Source organism: Anopheles coustani, chromosome 3 (assembly GCF_943734705.1).
Source record: "Anopheles coustani chromosome 3, idAnoCousDA_361_x.2, whole genome shotgun sequence".
NCBI classification, from domain to species: domain Eukaryota; kingdom Metazoa; phylum Arthropoda; class Insecta; order Diptera; family Culicidae; genus Anopheles; species Anopheles coustani.
Genome location: NC_071288.1, coordinates 60615708 through 60621610, shown reverse-complemented (window position 1 = coordinate 60621610; position 5903 = coordinate 60615708).

Sequence of the window (5903 nt, the reverse complement as noted above, 5' to 3'; positions counted from 1 at the left end):
GCTCAACAATACATCATTGTTGAGGGTCAACAAAGAGGACTTTCAATTGTCATTGTTAGAACGGTTAAATTGCAATATCGCTATAACATATAGCTCGGCAGACAGGTTGGTTTCCGAAACCGTGATATTTCTGATTTTGAAATCACACATAGATTTATCTTAGTTTTCCCACAACTTGTTGAAAATGATAAGATATAAAAAACTGTACGGAGTAGCACATATGGATTCTCACTCGATTGGGGCGTTCGCTCGCGTTCCATTTATTGATTGGATCATACCGACTAATAGTCAATTTACCGCTGAGTGCATGTTGATGGAACGCAAATAAAGCAGCGATATCTAGCGGGTCGATTCAATCAGCTCGTTCCCGTGTGCATAAAACACATCTCGTTCCCTTCTTTCCACAGCTTCCAATCCATGCGCTAGCGTCGGGCATGTAAATTACTTTCGAGTATGGTATGGTCAAAGGTTAAATTTACAAAATCCTTCATCCAACCCACTGGCGAAAAAAAGGGTTCATGGAAAATAAAATCACTTAGAGCAACTTACTGGAAAGCATCAGGTGCTCTCACGTAATTTGTACGTGGAACATTTTGTGGCAAAGGTTCTCTTTCTTTTTAACTGCCAATTGCGGGTAAGTAAATCACATTTGCATTACACCTACAAACGTTGTCCATGCGGTTTTTTCTAATGCGATGATGTAGGTTTATCGAAATAGCATACAAAAAACTCGATAGAAACAGGACAAGGTTGAAACAGTGTATTTGCAAACATTAAAGCTGGAGAAAAATTTTTCCATTAACGATAAATGTTGGCTGAGTTTGGTATGCAGCATGTGAGATGTATCCGTAAGATTTTAACTTGATTTTTTCACTATTAGCATTATCGCTCGGGCAACGTTAATGAAACGATTATAATGGGCGTGAATGATATTATTTCACAATTAATGATCTATCGACTTAAGTTAACAACCGTATTGCATGGATTATTTAATGAATATAAATTAATATTCCGTAAAAGCAGTCTTAATGAGTTTTGTATCTGAAAGATGTGTTCCGAAAGGAATAGTCATGTTGGCCCCTAAAACGATGAAGGATCAGTAATGCTTACTTCAAAAACATCACATTTTCGCTCCATCATCGCGTCTGGCTTCATTACGCATCCTGACGGAATCATTTCACGCAGTGCAAGTACTCTGGAGCTACACTGTAGATTCCCTTTTGTGGTTCATGCATGTGGTGTACCGTGTCTCAAAAACAAGTTCTGAAAGGTTCGCCGAAAAATACAACAGCAGAGAAGACGATAAACGAATCACCGTTTGATAAGACGGTATTATAGCTTCATTACCTGAGCCGGGCATCGTTTCTTCGGGAAACTTTTTGCAACATTCGAGGGACAATGGGGGTATTTCATTGACAGCGTTATTTTAGCGACCTACCTCTCACTGTTTCTCCCTAGCGCATCCTCGAACCTACGGTGAAAGTTTGAGCTAATATTGACGAAACAGCTTTTGTCCTAGCCTTCTCCATTGCTGCCTCGGGTCCTGTGTGTGTGAGTGACACGAGAATTGAAAAGCCAAACTTTGTGCATTCTCCGAGGACGAATAGTTTTCGAAAAGTTTATACGAAAGTAAGGGCTACCATCCATCTGAGCGCGTCCTTCATTCCGGTGGGTTCGGGTTTTGTGTTGGGGTTTTCTTCTTTTCACCATGCCGGTGGCCACTTGTGAATGAAAGCGATTGGGTGGATCTTGTTTTGGGTCGTATGGTTTCCGAGTAGATTAAAGGCTTATTGCTCCATTGGCAATTGAGCAGGCACAACAAGATCTTTCCTCCTCCCTTCAATCCACAGGTGTTTCGTATAGAGGCCGTTTTCTTCCAGAAACAGAACGTTTATATTATGTAGTATATTTGTCAGAATTTATCTAAGCTATAAAAGATGATATGTTCAAGGTTTAATCGAAGGTATTACTTTTAATCCTCCTTTCGATAAGGGTCGGTCGTTCTCGACTTGTTTCGTTTATCGCCTTTTTGAGTATGAGCAAAGTACACGAAAAAAGGAACACGTATTGCCATACACTCTCAGAAAACAAGCTTTTAAGAAATTAGTTTGTGGTTAGCGAGCGAAGAGTTAAATAAGGTTATACTAGCTTTTTTTAGGTATTATACCAAAGAAAAGAAAGAAAAGAAGATATTATTGTGTTTAGTTTTTTTAATTACTTACCAAACTTTCTTGATATTTGTGTAAGTAGAAATCAAATTTGAGATTAGAGTTGCAAAGTGACGACACAGAGAATAATATAATGTTTTTTTTGATAACATTAAATAATTGAAATCAGTTTTAATAATTGGATTATTTAATTAATGTATTATTACTGTTATCATTTTTTTAAAATCTATATAATTCTTAATAATATATTCGTATTCAAAATATTATACACAGCTACCTATACCTAGCAATATACCTGTTTATACACACTGCTAATTTTGTTGGCCTTATCCTACATTAGTTATACCAATGCCTATTTAATTGGGCTTTTAATTTGTACTTGTCAAAATTTCGCTCACATAAGCTAGACCTTTTTACTTAAGATTTTAATTGATGCTTTTGGAACTTTTGCTCACATACAACACAACATGTAAGATGGGTTTCATAAAGAGCAACTTAAATAATGTGAAAAATAAAAATACGACCAGTCTACTTTCATCTGCATATGTATGCTTTAGTTTAACCGCTGTAAGAAATTGTCGTAAACATGTTTTTCTGCTTAACATTCGTTTTCTTTTGTGTTTTATCTTTGAACATAAACATGAATTTTAAAAGCACCAAAACTAACCTCTCAAGAGAGCTGTAGTGAGTGTTGATTCCTATCAACAGCGTGTAAGTTATTCAGACGAAAGGTAAAGCAACAGAACTAGGACGAAGTAAACAGTCGGGTGTATTTGCTTGAAATTCAAATTTCACCTCAAGTGGGCGAGTGTTAAGGATGTGCCTACACACAAGACGGAGTCTTCATCTGGGACGTGTGATGTGTCGTTTTCGCAGTTTCGTAAAGCAACTATGGCATGATTAGGTTAGCTGCTGTAGATGAAAGGCCACCCTTCTTTGCCCTACGGATGATTCGTCCCGCCGGTAGATTTGATTCAATTCAGTCGTTTAACTTCATTAAAATGGGTTTTATTCTGAGCCACTACCGGAGAAAGTAGCGTCGAACCTTGATGATTGATGAACTGTGACAGTCATACGGCTTCATGCTAACAAACTTAGCGTTCCCTTTGGATATCGATTATTACCGATGTACCAAATATCTTTTCAACATGTTTGTCTTTTCCTTGTAACCACCGTTTAAGGACTTGGTTGATTGCATGTGAAAAGTCTTTCACCATAACCGGGGTTTAGGGTGAATAAAACCAAAGTATACTGCAAGGAAAGTTTCGCAGGCACAACCTTTACATGTTAAGCATGTAGAGAGTGCATTGAACACTGAAATGCGTTTTAATCTAGTTTTGCAGGACAACGCGATGGTATTGATTTTTTGCTATTTTGGGAGTTCAGGGCCATCCCTTCTAAGGTTCCACTCCTGGAGGAAGTGGGGATGGTAATAAATAATGGAGAGCGGTTTTCGGCGTATGAATAAGAAAAGCGTGTCTACAAAATCTCAACAGTTCAATGACGCTCGTTGATACATCGTTCAGCACTGCGGGGGAGGGGGGAAGCAAAGTAGAAATTAGATATAATCAATTGAAAACCCGAAGACTCTGGTGACATAGACGTTGTCGAATTTCCAATGGTTCTGTGACGCACGGTAAAGTTTTAATTGACTTTTAGGATTGTGTTGGTGTTTATTTTGGTACTATTAACTTTGACTGATGCTACCAGAGGAGTTCTAATTAATTACCCTCATTCATCCATAAAGTCAATGCCATACAGTCAATAACTGTTGGACGGTAATTGTGCCAAATATAAAACGATCGAAAAGAATACACGATCTTTTCTTTGATTGTGGCACTTCAACAATGATTTTTTTTCAGTAAACATCACGCGATTTTCATATTATCTAATATGAAAATAATTAAAGCTAAAATCTAATTTGCTGATTAGTTGATTATAATCGTTAGATGTTAATCGAAGACACTATGCTGAAACAAAGTCAGGATGCAAGTGCTAGAGCTTAAATAAAAGTTGTTATTTGTAAATTAAATGGCAATATATGAACTTTATCAGTTACAATTACTGTATGAGGTACAATTAAAAGATACATTTCTTTCTACAATACGCTATTGAAATGTGTTCACTTTTATGAGAAAATTAGAATTACACCGTTACAAAACAGACTTGTATGAACAGTTAATTGAGTATGTATTAGGTCGAATGTATGCTCCTCAGAAGCAGGTGCTTACGAAACATTATGTTGTGCATTTCACCTGGCAACCCATAAAATGTAAATTTATGTGGACATTGGGCTTGAAAGTAACCTTACACTGTTGTTTTTCTCCCAAGCTGACTGAAATACTAACTACGTTCAGCTCATCAGCTCGGGGCTGATAATGTTCCGGTGCTAGCCGTACGAGCTGCAAAGAAAAGTTAGCCCATGTTTGGCATGATGTGAAGCACGTTTAGGACAACCACGCTACGCTCCAGGCAACAGCATACGAAACATGGTCTATCTTCATCTACTGTTGAACAAAGCAAACAAAAAAGTAAGAGTAGTAAGATGTCCTTTTAGTAGCCGACCGAAGGTTTGGTATACCTGTGTAGGAGTTGCGAGTGAGTAAATAAAATAAAAAATCTCTTCTAATGAAAGGTCATGGTTTCCCTACTTTAGTTATTACCGGCCCATAGAAATTGTAAGCAGCAACCACTTTTTGCGGGTGAATTGTCGGGCCCACACCAACAGCATTGTTTGTCCTGGGCAGGATAAATCGGAATATACTGTCGTGCACAATGGAATAGGAACTTGCTTTCAACGGCAACTGATTTTCCCAAAACTAGGTTCAAACTGATGATGGTATCACGCAGGCAGAGTGTAGCTTGTTGACCAGCTTGGCCACGGCGTCTGGGATAAAGTCGTACGAAAACGTATCGAGCGAAGAAAGCCGACAAAAGTCACTCGCAGAACACTAGCGCTAACGGCATAATCGCATTTTCTTAGACATTTGGCACTTTGTTTCCTCGCCAAATGGCTTACTCACTCTGTTGGAAGCGCAATTCCGAAGGCTAGGAAAAACAGACACCAAAGTGTACTAAACAGGCTCGCCGTGGTTAGCGGGCTGCCATAAAACAAAGAAAATGTTCAAGTGAAATTTTACGAGCAATGAAAACCCAGATGCGGTTGAATATTGCGGCTGTCGATTAAGTGCTGAACGGAATGTGTTTCTGTTCGTTTTTTTACGATTCATAAACTTGTAACCTTTGTTTCTATTATAATACTTTAAATATTATTTCGTAAATTCAAGGAACATACTTGTCAATGTTTTGTGGAGAAGCAATAGTAAATGAATACAAGTAGGATGGGGCCATTCTTTCTATGACAAGATAATTCCCACCGGTTCCATTAGCTGAGAAACCTTCTAGCTAAACGAATATCGTGCTCTCAATGGCCATCAACACATTCGTATTGGTCCCAACCATTCCCTAGACGGAGCATAGTATGCCCTTCAAGACCATTTTCTTGACAGGTAATAGATTCGCTTGATGGGAGCACTTTATCTTGGGGATGAGTAAAATATATTGTGGCGTCTGGTGCGCAATGGAATAGAGACTCCATTCGGATAGAAGTAAAAGCGATGAAATAGATTTGCTATTTCAGGTTCTAAAATTGCGTTTCATGCGCGTGGATTTCTTTCTTGATTTTAAGAATTATAAATCAGTGGAATATAATACACACAGTTTTTTTTTCTGCAC